This window comes from Gnatocerus cornutus, chromosome 8 (genome assembly GCF_029298725.1).
Source record: "Gnatocerus cornutus isolate USDA-ARS CGAHR chromosome 8, icGnaCorn1.1, whole genome shotgun sequence".
NCBI classification, from domain to species: domain Eukaryota; kingdom Metazoa; phylum Arthropoda; class Insecta; order Coleoptera; family Tenebrionidae; genus Gnatocerus; species Gnatocerus cornutus.
In genome coordinates, this window is record NC_142240.1 from 15,855,686 (window position 1) to 15,872,945 (window position 17,260).

Here is a 17,260-nt window from a genome sequence, read left to right on the forward strand (position 1 = left end):
CATAAATCAGCTAATTTCACCTTAATTGTTGCTGAAAGCCGGTTCTAGATCAAATTAACCAAAACTACACCGCAAGCCAGAGAATGCGTACTCAAGACAAAAAGACATGTAATTTGCAACAACCGAAATAATTCATAATGAAGTTCGAAAATTCGGATCCTCAGAACAGAGTTCGTTAATACTGAATGCATTTTCATTAAACTGATTCATAGTTTCATCACTTTACACTGATTAAAAATGTAAGCTTGTTAAAAGCATTCAGACGTGTGCTAATGGTCTGGCTAACTATCCGAGAACATCGAAACTATTAAATTTAAGCGAGTTTATCAGTGTCATCATTTCACCGCAGCGATTAAATACGAAGTTAATTCCTTTCATACAAGCTAAATAATAAATATCAGGCACACCCGGTGAAAATTTATATGTGTAATTGGAAAGTTTTTATTTCCAGTTAGACCCCGAAATGTTTCTCATTACGTTAAGTAATTCCCCTCAAAGCGATAATCGATAAAGTGAATCTGACAAAGCACCCCTAATAATATTAGCGTAAATAATTCGACTATTGTGTTTAAAATAATAATTGTGACGTCGGACGTTTCGACAATGGCCACCTGAAAAAATCGAACGTTCGTCGCAGTATGTTTCCAATCGTATTGTGTTTGTTCAAGAGCAACACTGCGTAAAAACTATTTAAGCTCGCTTAGTTGGTAACGTTAGTGCCATCCTCGATTACGTCCGTTCAAAGTGTTCAGTGATGCGCGAACGAGGGGTGGGAAAGCACCCCGATATTTGTTGTTTATTGTTTGCTACTTATTTCTCATTTCGGGTCAGATTTAACATGCCGAGGGACGTTAAGTGCCATTCGGATCCAAATATGCAACCCTTCATAAGAAACGAAAATAAAGCAATGTCGTTGTTGTCTCAGGTGTCCTCTTCCAACCACAGCAAGAATGTCAGAATCCAACTGCTATTACATATGAATTATGCTCTGGTCATATTATCCTGGAGAAGTTGTATTACTTTTATTGTTCCTTAGGTTACGTCGTTTCGGTTTTTCTCCAGGACAAACAGTTTTTACAACATCCTACATGAAAAATGCATCTCCAATGTTTTATCATGGCTACTCTTCCAAATTCCTGTTTGCTTGGCGTCAGGCTGCACTTTGGACTGATGTGTTCGTAATTTTAGATGCTCTCGTCCCAAAGTTGCATTAAGTAGGATACCGTGCAGAACATGATACTGTTATAATGAAGTTTACACCCTTTTCAAACTATGCTAAGTTCATGATTCTTTCATTACGGTCTAAGTTGTACAGTTAAACAGTTTATACTCCCAAAGTTGGAAGCAGAAGATCAGTGGTAATGCATAAATCGATAGTCCTAATTATCCTCTTCAAATATTTATCGAATTATGTATACACTGAGGATCCTGTAATTACACCATAAAAAGCTTCCAACTTGTAATGACTTGCGGTTAGCTGGAATGATCGACTTTTTAATGGTCTGACAATTATATCCTCATTGATAACAACAAGAAAACGTGATGACGTTTAGACTACTTGAAAACAAGCAAAAAAAAATCGTTTTTTCACATTCGATCTATTCAGTATTTTAACTCAACAAAGCCCTCAATTTGTTTTTTTTTTGTAGTCCTTCATTTTCAATCAATTGAGTTAATAATAATGTTCAACTACCTCAGTCCATTTAAGTCAAATTTAAATCATCAAACATAGCAATTAATCATTATAGACTTCCAAATTCAATTTAGAATTTAGTCGTACTAAAATCACAATAAAGGAAGACATTTCTTGTGGGTGATGAATGAAATTCCGGCAATAATTGTCCCAAAAATTTTCTCTTCCACAAATCAGCGTTGTATCCTTTTAGTTTCAACGTCTGAATATTTCCCGAAATTCCTTTCCCCCACAAAATTTGAAAAATAAATCAACCTGAAGTCATCCAGAAACAAAGAACGCCCGGTTTCGTTCAAAATGAAATAAATCTAATGACAATAACAGGTCGGTTTCTTTGAATTTATCGCTTTGGAATGTTCGCTTTTGAAGGATCAAAGCAACACTTGCCAGAGCCCAACCCTGACTTTTTCTTGTAAAGAAAAAATTCAGAGTGTCAGGATAACGCTTATCCTTAACACAAACAAGCGATGTCGGATTTATTTCCGGTTCGCACAATTAACGCGTCACTGCCAGATTCTTCCATTAATTACGCAAAATTCCGGTTGACCCGAATTATTTTCGTAGATGCGTGACCCTTCCACTCATCATCTCTTCCTTCGTCCACTCCATTAAACAAACCCAGAAAATCAGCTGATTAATGGGAGGGCAGTTTTGTGTAAATTTAATTTTTCTGCACGGTATTTACTTTGCTAAGGCGAGACAAAGACGGATCGGACTTCAATTTATATTAGGGGACGGATAGTTGTGAGTCTTAATTGCATTGTCTTTTGTACTTAATCAATTTCTTGTATCAGTCTTTTGTGTTGTTTTACACAATGACTACAAAAGCTCTAAATTGGGGCGTAAAACACGACTCGAAGCGTTGGTACAAAACCGGGTTAATGTCGTTCCCAAAATAACAATTATTTATACCGCCGTAAAATTAATACACACTGCGTACTCGTTGCGACAATCACCCTAACTCGATAACGAACATATTTTATTCCGCGAAGTAGAACATAAAAATCTAATTAATTTTCTTAAAAACGCGCAAATAGCGTGACTAAAAACGCCGCATGCTGAGAACAAAAAATGGTAAATTTCCCCAACTGATGTCCTTCATCCTTTCCACGGCGCCTGAAGCTTGTTGTCACAAACTCGCATTTCTTTGAAGGTTTTATCTGTATGTTTTATTAAATTTCAAGTCCGAAAATGTCAACAATATCAAGATAACATACATCTTCGAATACGTACGTCTTTTATCGTTCCCTAAGGAAAACGTAAAATTATTATTCAAAAAAACAGTACAGATAAAAAAGTAATAAAGCATGAAACGCTCTGTTTCGTCGAATTAAAAAACAAAAAGGACCAATCAGATTTTCGGTGGATTATTCCAAACTGTGGAAACCAATCATTTCGTGCACAGAACGAGTAGATTAAAAATGAAAATGCGTAGAGAAAAACAGAAACGACCGGTGATAAAAACCTTCATCAATTATAGCAGCGGTGCATCCATCAGGGTCGGGCTCGATTCTTGGGTTTCTGTTTTATTAGTACCGTAAAAGCTCGCAGCTTTCGGTTATTGTTCTTCGAGTTTTTTACTAAATCAAGAAAAAACTTTATGGTCCAGTTCATTTCACAATTTATGCCAAAACTATTCACTTCAAACTAATTAAAATTTAATGTGTTAATAGAATTATTCATGATGCGAAGCTTCGGTCAGTTATAAATGAATAATTAGTTATAAGTTAGTTTTGAAAATATAATTCCCAAACTAGGAAAATTGGCTAAAAACAATTTGAAACTTGAATTTTGGCTTTTATCGAGTCAGTCTGTTTTCCTCTTTCAATTTCAAATTAAAATTGTTTCGTTTTAAAATTGGAAAAGTGCTTTGAAAGTAATTAAGAACAGTCAAGTTTCGAGAATAAAAAGATATTAATTTGTGCCGAGTTAGTCTGAACTTCCTTCGAATGAGTTCGCTCTCAAAATAATTACGCCGACTCACATTTAGTCAAATAAATAAATAAAAAGGTGTACTCTCGTTTTCGTATGAAAAGTCGCTGTGAATTATTTTTAATTTATTGTTTTAGGATGAGGGTTAAACCCTCGGGAAGCTCGTAATTGATTATATGCAAACCGTTACTTTTGAGTTTCCAATTTGTTTCTCACAGCAAGGGGATGTTTTTGTCACGTTCCGGTTTCTCTCTTAAAATTGATAACGCCATTTCCAGCTTAAACTGATAATGGGAGTTTCTTTTTTCATTTGGTTCGCCCGTCGTAGAAAAAAAATCATTTTTGCATTCGGGTTTTTGAGCTTTCCTAAATCGGTTGTGTCGTCTTTCAGTCTGGCTGCCGCCCGCCTTTGATAAATATTTCAAAATTTGCTTGCGAACGTCGAAATTCTCTAGGAAACCTTTCAAACAAACAAAATCAGATAAAGTTACGATCAACGGACCATTATTTTTCCGTTAGCTTGAAAATCAAAGGTCTCCTTTTGTCCTTTTTATATCACTTGCGGCGGAAAAAGGAAATTTGTAGCGAAGGGTCTCCTACTAACCGGAAAACTCGATCCTGATCTACACCCTTCGTGGGTTATTTATGGTGGGAAACCACCCCAGTTCATGGTATTAGTATTAATATTCTGACGCATGATTTAGTTCCGTTTCCGATTTTTCTAATATCGGGTTTGTAGTTGGATGGGATGATATTAAACCGTAAATCAAAACTCGGAAGCATTAACTTCCAACTTTACCAATTTGCAGAATTAACACGTGGCCTTCGGGATCGTTTTTTCACGGTTCGTAAATTCAGACATGTGCCGAAATCGGTTTCTCTTTCTCCGGCACCGAAATTAATAAAGAAGATAAACACGTCTTTAGTGTAAACTGTTTTCATGAAAGCGATACGCGGAGTTCACTTCTTTCATAATTAACTTACTGTAAAATATGTTCAGCTTAAGGTAAACACGAATAATTTAGAGAATGCTGCATATTCATAATTGACTTTATACATAAATTCTGCTTCGCATAATTTGTGTAAACACTCCAAAGAAGGTTTACCGAGGATATATTGCATATATTAGGTACTTATTTCATATAAATCTTTGAATTTAATTGCTTCTTGCTCCCTGTTTTATGGAAAATTAAATTAGTCTCAGAAGCTTCCTTATCACTGTCGAATCTCGGATCTGGGACAAGTCGGAAATCCTGTTCGGTTTTATGTCGTTCACAGTTATTATTACACAGTCGTAAATGCCGGATTTGCTGTTGAAAGCTCCAAAGGTTCTTCAAGATTACTCAGCATATTGCGAAATTAAAAAAATATAACGACCGGGAGGTTGTTAAGAAAAACCTCTAATTGATTTTGACAGAGTCATGAAAAATAACCGCCGAGTTATGACACAATCCGCTCTGTACGTAACCACTTTCAAACTATAGTCGATTATGTAAAACCGTTATTATCTTTCCCCGTCGCATAAATAGCTCGGGTATTTTTAGTTCTTTTAGTCTGTAATCTAATTTCAAAGAGCGCAAATTGTATCGCCATCAGTTATCGAGCCTGTGCATGTAGCTATTTGGTTAAATTAATACAAAACTAGCTCATATCGTTGCATAAAGTTTACGGTACGGGATATTATAGCTTTTGTATTTACCCCCCTTTTAATGTAATTTTCTCTTTGAAGATGGTACTTAGCATTGAGAAAATCTAACATTTGCATGCATTGCAAGAACAGTTTGTGCACAGCACTTCTCATTTTTTCATTCGCAGTCAGAGATTGTTTATTATGATAACAAAGCGCTCCTGAATACTTATGACTATTAATTTTGTTATTGCTGTATTTTAAACTAAGAGCCGCATTCTGTTTATCGTTTTTTCGATGTTTTAAAATCGACGCTGTTTCATTTTACTGCGAGTAGTTTTATAGAGCCGAGCGTGAAATTTGTAATTTTTAATTTATCTCTTTGCTAGTGTGACAAAATACGCGCAAGATAATTTTAGAAGAAGACATTTAAAATAATCGCTTTTTAAGTGTTGCTGAAAGCGTCAATTTTGTAAAGTGGGCACTTTCTTGCATCTTTTTTTTAAATGGTAGAAAAATGGTGGATGCGCCAAATAAAAAAAATATTGAACATTGTAGAAGATGGGAGAAAAAGTGGCCCGGAGGTGCTGACAGCCGAAATGAAGTTCGAGGGCCGTAAACGCGAACCGCACCGGGTAATAAATCTGCAAGAGAATAAAAATTCCCAAATTTCTACATGATGCTTGCCGCAAAACATTATGTTCACTTTCCCCGCCGCCAGTACACCCCAGCGATTAGACGATAACGTCTTCACCACCACCGTAAAGTTTTATGGCTTCAAGAAACTTACTTTAAGCCCAACTAAGCCGAAATAGCACTAGAAGCTTAGATGATAGGTTTTTTTAATCAGTGTAATTGTGCGTGATTTGCGACAGATATTCAACAGTTGAGACTGGCGTCGTTTCGCATGCCTTGCATGTCGCAACTGCGCCATATCAATCCAATTGTGTAGATGCAGCCTAGATGCATGAATTCGTAATGTGGAAATTGTATTTGGAGTCCTCTCACCGGTTAAATATATTGACGGAATTGAGAATACACAGGAAAAGCTAAGAGCACATCTCACAAACGTATCTCCGCAGGGTCTCCGTGGAGGCTAATGTAAATTAACCCCTCTCAGACCACTCGGAGCGTACTTGGGCCTTTTTAAGTACCAGCGAGCCACTGACGTTAACGAAGTACATTAGAGCAGACGCTTAACGTGACCGAGAGGATCAACTAACAGGACAACGAAACTCGCTCCTCGTCCTTTTTCCACAAAGCTGGGGCTACTCTTACTGTTCCCGAGATTGGATTTTTGAATACCCGCTTATTTTTATTACACGATACTGGAATTTTGCTCGTACAAGAATTAAAATAATTTTTCAAGGATTGTCTGAACGAAAAAGAAAACTCCCTAAGGAACACTCCACCCTAATTTATTCGTTTACGTTGCAGTCTTCCAGCTTTTTTAGGGAATACTTATTATTTTATGAACAAGTTAATTGGCCCTGTCTATTTATTAACTCGCCGTTTCCACTGCGCCTAATTAAATTTATATCCAGAAGAGAGAATGTTATCGGAATTAATTAACTTTACGTACAATTAAATATTCAACGCAATTCATTAAAGAACCGAAACAATACTACGACACGCAACCAATACTCAAATTAAACAACACAAGGTTCAAGAAACTTTTGTCAACAACAATGACAAAAGTCCACCCATAAATATGCTAATGCCATGTAACTTGCAATCTGTGCAAAGGACACGACGAGAGGAATGTCAAATTCAATTAACACAACAGAACGGAATTAAACGGAACAGAGGTTTTATTTGCGGGTCCAACTAAATATATTATTCAATGGATTGTTTTTACGCCCCGGTCGTAATGTTTACACATGTCTTCCATCATCAAAATAAAATAAAATGCAAAACAGCATTTATTGACTGACTTATCCGTTTTTTATCGGTGTCGGTATCAAAAATGTTACGAAAATTATCCGCTGTTTGCCCACGAAATTATGTTGTTCTCTTGGCTGCTTTGAGAAAGTGGTAGACAAACAAATTGAAAAACCCGCTGTTCTTTCAGACGTAAAATATACAAGCAACGATACAATTCTTTTACGATGCTGTCAAGTCCTGATGCGTATTAAAGCGATCGTAAAAACTGCTGTATATTTTTCAGTAATAATATGACACTTCATCGTCTCTTTAAATTTGATCAACGTTTCAATTAAGACGTTCCCATCATTGCTCTATCATGGTCACTGCTAAAAATAGCTCCTCCGCCGAGCATGCAAACTTTGAACTTTGTTGGCAACTATGCTTTGCGAACTTGGGGAATCCACACACATTGGCTTCCATTCATTCCCACCAACAAAAATTGTTTAATAGATCACTGCCCTTTACTCTGATCGCCCGCATTGAATATAATTGAGTCGAAGAATGCGCGGCATGCATGGATATGATGCTCCACATACAAGCTTTTATATTCTTTCTGCATGTCACTCGAAGAAAAGTGCCAAGCGTCACTTTGGAGATGTTCTCATCTGAATAATTTAATACATGAGTCGGTATTGAATTCGAAGTACATCTGCACACCGTACTCCAAATGGAGTGTTCATAGAATGGAGATACCTTCAAGAATAAAACTAATTACACGCTTATTCCATAAATATGCAAATAGCGGACTAATTTGAAAAGTTTCTAATGAAAATTGGAATCAATTTCCTTGAGTTTTTAGCCGCCGTGGAAATTCCGACCTCAATATATCAATTGATAAAGAACCAAATGAATTATGGAATAATTTGTACGTTATTGGCAGTCATTGATTTAAAACTTTCTTTAAGCTTGAAAATGTCTCAATTTATTACAGCGCTTGAATTTAATGATGCAATTTTTTGCAGACGTCATACTCATAAAGATCGCCGGAAATGCAGACTAGAACGATCAACAGTTCCGACTATTTCCCCGATGAAGATCGTTCTCACTTAACATTTCCTCAACGAGATTCTTTTATGTTAATAGCACAAACTATAGAACAAGACACATTTAATTAAATGAAAATGTCCAATCTCGCTCGAAATGTTAACAAGGCTCTTTCCTTAAATTACATTATATAAAAGCAGCGGACATTAAAATAAACTGCGTAAAAATGTAATCCATAGTTGAAAAAGCCCGAAATAAATGAACCCCACATTTCGACTAATACAGTTCGAACTGGAGTTAAAAAAACAAGGATTTGTCCCTTCGGTGGAGCAAAGTGTCCTTTAGTGGAGGAGCTCAGCAACAGGAAACGCTTCACCTAGTAAAAACGTGAATAAATAAAATTCAAGATGTCGGTTTAAGCCCCGAATAATACTTTTTTTCATGGTTGGTTTCCCTTCTTTTTATGGTATTCATTAAAAATCTTTATCAGGCCGCACCAGTGGCGACACAATCGTAAACTGAGGTTGGTTATTCCGGGTCAAGTTCTCTCGATCTCCTCGAATTAATTATTTACTTAAACCCAACAACTGTTCTCGTAATTATATGAAAGCTCAAAGGACGTTACTTAGGTGAAAATCAATAGAATCGTAAAACGCTGATTACTGCAGTATTTTCGTCTTCGTCGTTCAATTTGGAGGTGTTGAAGCGGAGCTGATGTGGAAAGGCAAATTTTATGACGGGGAAATGCTTTTTTAACTCAATTAACTTGGCATATATGCGGATTAAATCAACAAATCTCCTTTATCTTTAGTGGGAGAAAGAGTTTTTCTGAGAATTTCTCCAGGTGGTAAAAAGGCGTTTTCTCTATCTACGGCGGTATGAGCAATTGAGAAATGAATTAAACTCGAAGCGGGATATAAACTCACACATAAAACAAGAGTTTGCACAGACAGAATATATTAGATGTGACGAGGATTACTTTCCGAAAGTTTCCTTTCTTCGGTACACTGAAATAAGTTACATTAATTGTGGTAATCTTATTTATCGCTTTTTGAGTCTTGAAGGCTAGATAATCTCTTCTAAGCGCCGGATTTAAGTATCCGCTAATTTCTCAGTGAATTATTTAACATTTGTCAAAACTTCCAAGACAGTGATTTACGATGGCCCGGAGAAAACAAGTTGCTAATTGAATTCAAACTCTAAAAATTAACTCAAAAAGTAATTATCTGTAGAAAATAAGAAAAAGTCTGCTGTTTTAATTCAACGTCTCCATCACGTCCATATGTTGATTCTGATGGATGTCAACATTTTATTTTTAGATTCACGATCCGCTAGTGCTTATTTAATCGGATTAATTTGTCGGGCGCGAAAAGTGTCAGCATCACAGCCCCTACACATATCAAACACGGGCACAATTCAATAAATTCCCTTTATTAGTATTGCTTATAGGTTTTCCGAAAGTAATATCGTAACTTTGGCAATGCAGGTTCCGGATATTTACCGAGAATTCGCTACAGCAGCCATTTAAACAATAACTTCTGTTGGTTGCAATAAAAGTTTTAAACTTGTTTTCCAACTTTGTTTAATATCGCATTATTTCTTTTGGATTATTTTCACCGGTCACAACTTTATTGTCCCAGTCGCACGACTCCACCGATCGTTTAACACTAAAAAAACGGGACGTTGAAAGATTTTCATGAATTTGAGGAAAATACCTGCGGCATTAAGAGCAACCGGTTCATGAATTACTTCTCAAAAAGTTTAAAACCCACAGTAATTAACTCAGAATGTGAATTTCCAGCCTCTTAGCAATTAGCAGCGGCACTGTGTTCACTATAGCGAAAAAGACAATGATAATTTCGCGTAATTCCCAGCTTGTTTTCCTTTTTTATTTGCGACCCACATTCGAGAGGGCAATTGCCGTTTCGGCAAACATGAACGTAATCTCATATGATTAATGCGAACCCGACCCGATTTTACTAAAAAAAAAAGAAAAGTCCCATCGAATTTTATCTGGTGGGTTCATATAGTCAGACGAGTCACCGCTGCTAAGTGGTCGCTAATGTGGACTTTCCATGTCTTTGTTCTCGTCCTTTAGTAACTCTTACCACAACAATCAAATACAATGTAAAGCTTGATACAAAATTGCGAAACATTCCTCCGTGTTCATACTGTTTGTGGTTTCCTCTTTATCTCTGATGTGACACACAGCAAGTGCAGCAATGCAGTTCGGCCACAAAAGCAGTAGAGTGGAAAACCGCTGTCTGAAAACTACACACACCTGGAAATGGTGACTTCAAGTTATTAAATGGCACAATCACAACTAAATGGAGGGCACTACTTATTAATTAACCGCGACAAATTACAAATTAGACTCTAACATTTTGTCACTTTCTTTTGCTTTCTCTGCCGATGCAAAAAGTGTCTTCGATTCTCCTCTTTTCATGTGAAAGTACGCCATAATTGGGTCGAACTCGAGTGTCTGGAAGAGCCGAATTTAGAGTATTAACTGCCTTTGCTGTTCTAACTTCACACGTGAGAATAAATGAAGGAAATTTAAGTGTAAAGTGGGCGCATCCGCCATTTTTAACTGCCAAGGTTTGCAAAATTTTGTTTATTTAGACTTGTTTTAGAGCAAGAAAAACTTCTCAAAATTCTAATTTTCAGAATATCCAAAAATTTTCACCGTTTTATTTAAGACCAGAATTTAGCAGCTTTAATTACAAATCAGTACAATTTGAAAAAAATCTCTACTTTCTAGATGTTTATTGTCTTGGGAAAATTTAAAATTTAAAGCAAAAACATGAATTTTCCAAATTTTATTTTACAAAATTTAGTATCGTTTTTAACTAAATTTTGTAATTTTGGCAGTTTTAATCCTAAGACAGTAAAATTTGGGGCCTGTGTTTGTTTTTATCTGTTTACTAATTCCATTGAATTACAAAATTTTAGAGATAAAAGTAAAGTTTTTATAAATTTTTGTTTTCGGAGGCACAAAAAGTTTCCATCTTTTCGACTATTTTGCGTCACATTGGCAACTTTAATCATACAACTGTAAAATTTAGAAACATATTTTATTTGGATTTGTTTAGTAATCCCGCCAAATTACATAATTTTAGAGCCAGAAATACAATTTTTAGAAAATTGAAGAACAGAAAAAAATCTATCATTTCGACTATTTTGGGTCAGATTAGCAATTTTAATCATAAATTTACAAAATTTGGAGGCTTTATTTATTTAGATTTGATTAATATTTCTGCTAATTTTCATAATTTTAAAGCAGGAAATAGAATTTTTAGAAATATTTATTGTCAGGTGCACCAAAAATTTTCATTGTTTTCGACTAATTTGCTTCAGATTAGCAACTTTAATCATAGAACTGCAAAATTTGGAGGCTTTATTTATTTCGATTACTTTAAAAGTTCCATCAAATTTCATAATTTTAGAGCGGGAAATAGATTTCTTAGAAACATTTGTTGTCAGGGGTACACAAAAACTGTTTTTTGTCGTTGTTTCCATTCCCACTAAATATTTAGGATAATAAAGACACCCTAAAATACAGTTTTCTTTACCTACTTGTGGAGGGAAATTTAATTTCACAGTTCGGAAGCAGACGACGTAATAACATATTCTCAAGCTAGAAGTAAAAAAATTATAATCACTTCTACTAAAAAAAAGTATAAAATCCAAAGAAATTACTCGTCTTGCCAACTTATTCATTTTAGAACGCAATTTAAATTTAATGCTATTTTATCAATTTATGAAAATCATTCACAAAGTTTCCAACCTCTAAGCCTCCCAAATGTGCACAAAAAGATGAGAAAATCCTCTAAAAGAACATCTTCTGAACACTTGAAAAAGTCCTGTGGCCATGTAAGCCATACCTGGTCGATATTCTCAATAATACGAGTTTCAAATTTGTTTATTGGAGGTGCTCAATGCATTTCACTACTTTATCGCCTTTACTGTCGTTTGCACCTCGCTAATTAAATTAAACTTCTAATAATTAAATTGCATAGTTACAATTGTCGTGACAACTGTATCCAAGGAATTTAACTAGAAACTGAAGTTAATCATAAGTGGTGCAAACACCCATTAAAGTCTAAAGTGTACAAAGAAAAGCGACAAGTCACAGCTAATTAAAACATTTCTTTCTTTATAAAAAGTTCTGACACGTTCCAAGCTCGATATCAAGTCTGATGATTTTTATTAATACCGACCAACAACTGAAATTAATAAATAATATAGTCGCATTTAAAGATAACTCGTTTCGCGAGCGTAGTAAGTAGAAAAGGCGCAAGTCAATAAAACTGCTGCTGCATTATTTATGTTGATCGAACGCATCCCTCGAGCTGCCATTAAACACATAATATAACAGTTCCCTTGGCATGTTTCTGACGTATTAATTTAAGAAGTCGATGGTCGAAAGATGTTTCCGAGGTATTAAGCAAAAAGTCGATTGATGGCCTCCACGCAAACAAAAAAAGATTTAATCCGCTTGGGCTAATTTGACTCGTTTCTCGGTAAATCTGAGTCAAACTGCCTATGGCAATAATTAAACAAAAACAAGTGTTTTCGCAAGTGTAGTGAAATAAAGCGAACACGTAGAATTTTCATTTGTCTCCAAATAGAGCACTTTAATTGAATTCCGACATTTCTTCGTATTTCCATCAAGTAAATTAAAAGTGTTCTAATCCCGCTGCACTACGGCTCTAAATAAAATCATTTCCTCGCATTCCCCGGGAAAAATTAATGACTCCGAGTCATTCGCTTTAATGTTATTTAATATTACCGAAAGTGCAATCTTTGCAATGAGTCGACTACTGTAGTGAAAGCTCATAAGAAGATCGCCAGATGTTCGGAACGTCGAGTCACATTCCCGTTTGTGAAAGATATTAGCAAAGAGGGTCCAGGCATCAAAAATAAGGGAGCGTAATAAAGGTACATCATGTAATAATTAAAGTAGCGGTCGATATCGATGAAAAGCAATAAAACCGTATCGCTTCGGTCCCATCTTGGATCCACTGGGTTTCGAAATATGAAAAATGACAGATATCAGATGGGGCGTCTCCATAAAAGTGGACTCCAATAATTCAAACGTTTCAATTATGGACGTTACGTAAACATCGTTCAATACAAATTATAAAGACTCAGCGAAACAGCATCAAATCACAGAAGACGAAACCTCATCGATATTCACCGTGGAAGCCGACTCTTATTGCATAGTGCGAAAAGCTGATTGTGTAAAAATCATGTGAGTACAGATGATTACATTTCCTTTTTTCGGATCTCTTCCTATTACTCGCAGTGACGTTCGGAATGTCAAAATAAAAGGAAACAACCGACTGGATCTAAAAGTGGCCATATAAACTCCCGAAGAATCCCAAACTCAAGTTTAGTACACACGGAAGTACGCGCCAATTTGCTTATAACGAGTTTCCTGTATTTAAAAGTTGCGCGACTTCTGTCTTAAAAATTTTACGAGAAAGAAAGGAATTATGCACCCGACCGCTGTCTCCTATGAATTTCACGTTCCGAAGATATAAATGTCAGTTTATGTGTCTTATTTTAGTTTTTCGTAGCGTTTGCTGGTAGATGACACTAAATCGATACTCACGTTCGTGCGGATTATGCAGATATGAATGAGCGATCTTTTACGTTGCAAACCCACATCACACGAACCAAATTAAGTTTGAATCGCACAAATTAGCGTCATTTATCTTATTTTTTCGACTAAAAGCTCATATCACACTTTTCCCCGTCTCATGACTACTGCAGAGTCCTTAAGGATATAAAACCCGTTTTTATTTGCGTCAAGAGCAGGGACCGAACCCGGCAGTGCGTGACCCAGGACGAATTCAAACAAGTACACAAAAATGCGTTCGATTTTCGACGTGGAAAGCGCTCAAACAGTGAAACAATGTAATTGTGCAGTCTAAATTTAACTGTGTAGTTATAGAAGTTTCGCAAGAGACCATCGATTTGGATTTATGTTCTAAATTGTTCAATAACAAATGTACGCGATGAACGAAATACACGAGAATATTATCTTCGCAGATTCGATCCTGGAGGACACTCCTCGTTTATCTGTGACCTTATTCAACATTCCGAAATCGTGATTTTCCAGAATAAATCCTGTTAGGAGCGCTCCGGAAGCACAGATCTGGATCCGACCAGTGCAGTGAATTTGCAACCTCTCCCGATGATTTGCCAACCCAATCTTAATAGCGTTCTCTCGTTTTTAGAAGGAAACGCACCCCTTTTGTATCCAAAGACAAACATTTTAATTATAAGCCAAGGTGAACCTGTCGACGTCAAACAAAAAAAACAGAAACCTTCGTCTTTGTGGATATCTCAACCAGAAAAATTGATTGTGAAAGGACGTCAAAAGGAGTTTTACGTTTTTGGCCGTCTATAAAAATACATTTTCTGCTATTGTCAGATGACGACTCAAATATTGCATTTGAGAATTAGAAAAGAACAAATCTGTCGCGTTTTTATCATAAATCTGAATTCGCCGCTTCCGTCAAGAAAGTGATTCTTCCTTTTGTGGGCCGAGTTCTGCCTCGCTCGATGTATTTCCGCGGCATTTCAATAGAACAGATCGAATACGCCAGACTAAAACTCTCACAACAAAATAAAGTAATAACGTGCTATTTATAAAGGAGCCGTACCATCTTTCTGAAGCTTCAAAATTCGGTTCCAATTATATGGAGCTGAAAGAGCCTAGCGTCTAATGTAACACGAGAAGAAAAATGAAATGTACAATAAGCTACAGATTTGTTCGATTCCCAGTCAAATACTTAGACTTACGTAGTTTGAATAAATTTAGAAAATATACAAGCAAAAGTTGCGCCTGGGTTAACCTAATAGAAACAACCTTAATTGCTCTACTTTTGTCAAATTATTGTGTCTACAAAGTTAATTTTAATCTAACATAAATTATCGTCACGATTATCTGGACGTAATCGTAATGACATGTTTGATAACCCAACAGTAAATTAGAATAAACTGGAATTAAATACTAACAAAATTGACCTCAAAATAAAGAACTGTAATTATCCTGACCTGTTCTAAAATGGGAACTAAAAATTTAAAACTTTGATGCGATACAGCAATTCCGGTATGTTGGAATTAAAATAATGCTAATTAAATCAACTAAATTATCCCTAACACCGCAAAACTGAAATTTCATTTATTTAGAACGTAAATACTGTTTTTGTCCAGTCGCTCAAAGAATGGCAACAATTTAACAAATTTCATGTTTTTAATGAGAATAATATTAATAATAATTCCACTTTTTGTTCTGTGCGTCTCCACAAATTTAATAAAAATATTTATTTATTCTGTGGGTGTTTTAGAGAACTTCTTCAATGGATAAAAAGTGACTAAAACACGAATGCAGTATAACGTTTTATCCACAATTACTAACTCAAATTTTTCGAAAAAAAGTGACATTTCAATGTTCGTAAGTGTGGGGAAAATTCGATTTAAAAATTAATTCTGAATTAAAATCATTTATCCACTTTTTGCACGCATACGTCAAATTTAATTTTTTGTTGACAATTAATTGATAATAACTTCTAATATAGTAAGATTATAAATGGAGAACAATCGTAGATTAATAAATAAAACCTTGTATGATACACGTTTAAAATGACTCTTCATGACTGGCATACTTAAATAGTAAAAAATTACTTTTTAAACTTATTGTGTCTAAAATATGTAAACAATGTCAAAATGTGTTACTAAAATTGCAACAAAACTGCTTATTTTATAATCTGCATTGAAACTGCAGCCCGATTAAAACCTCTGGCATTTAATGCGCTTCTCTGCCCCCACTGCAGCTAAAAACTCCCCAAATCCCGTGAATCCATGATCCATTTTTTCACAATTTCGAAGTAATTTTAATTATTGCAACACAAATGTTTGTTGTTTTTTACGCGCGTTTTATGAATTCAACTTTCCAGCGGTTTCATTTATTAACGCTGGAAGGTTTTTTCGCAAAGTTGGTAAGCACTAACAATTCCATTGTTTCCACAATTTCAGACGCGTGTTTGATTTTAAATTTTTTCCAATTTGTAGGCAATTTTTCGTTAATTGCTTCTCTTTATGAAAAAGTGTAAAATTTCGGAAATGAAGGAGCTGCACCTGTGGCTCGCCGAAAATGCCTGTGGCTGCCGCCTCCGCCCCCAATAAATTGTTTTTATTAAAATGCCGCCCATTCTGCATGCAAGCCGACCGTAATCAGAAGAGTTATACAAAATCGATGTTACCACAAAAAAAAAGAATCTTACGACCATGTGGCGCAAAGAAAATTCCATGCGTGGGAGTTTTAATTAAAATTGACGGGGCCTACCTAGCAGTGTCCCATTACAAGAACTTTTGCTGGTTGTCAACACAGTAATATTTAAACACTCGTTCGTAAACACGCGCGCTTTTATTTCAGGAGCGGTTTCCTCACCCTAACACACCGACTCCACCGAGCAGACTGCGCGGAACTCCAACTTGGAATTCTGTTTGGGCCAACTCGACCCTGATTATGAGCAAGGACCGCACGCGTCGAGGGCCCATCAGCCTTAAGGCGAGTGCCAAGACTCGTCGCTGGTCAGAATTCGAGCTGAGCTGTCACATCGGGAAGGTTGTCAAGCGGTACCTCTGTTTACAACACCCCTTACTGTGCTATCGTAAAGTGATTGTAAAATGATAAATGCTTATTTTGCCTCTGTCTGGTAGAAATACTTCTTCATGGGTAAAACAATATGAATCAAAAAAATTTATTTTAAAATTGTAAGTACATTAGTACGTTGTTCAAAAAATAATTTAACTAGTCAAATAATAAATAGATTAAAGTATTATTTAATATTAGAATGCCAAACAGAAATTTTCTAAAAAAAACTAAACTTATCTGTTTTATGTTTAATTTTATTTGTTTTCAAATAGATACGTATTTGGTATGAAGGTATACTCAAAAGACATAAAATACATAGTATAATAATGAGTATAATATGTACACGTTAGTAAGTATTTATAAGAAAAGTGGTATTTACATAATAGGTACTTATTTACAATATTGACAATTAACTAATACATAGGTA

At 35.6% G+C, this 17,260-nt stretch overlaps 1 protein-coding gene across 3 annotated transcripts in view; it reads right to left on the reverse strand.

Annotated features, from left to right (window-relative positions):
• Con (leucine rich repeat protein connectin) overlaps positions 1–16,686 on the reverse strand; it is a 102,134-nt gene extending 85,448 nt beyond the window's left edge. For all 3 annotated transcript variants that reach the window (XM_088043669.1, XM_088043668.1, XM_088043667.1), the window contains exon 1: positions 16,522–16,686. The gene's annotated coding sequence lies outside the window, so the exon portion shown is untranslated. The remainder of the gene's footprint in view (positions 1–16,521) is intronic.
• Between the last annotated feature and the right edge of the window lie 574 nt (positions 16,687–17,260).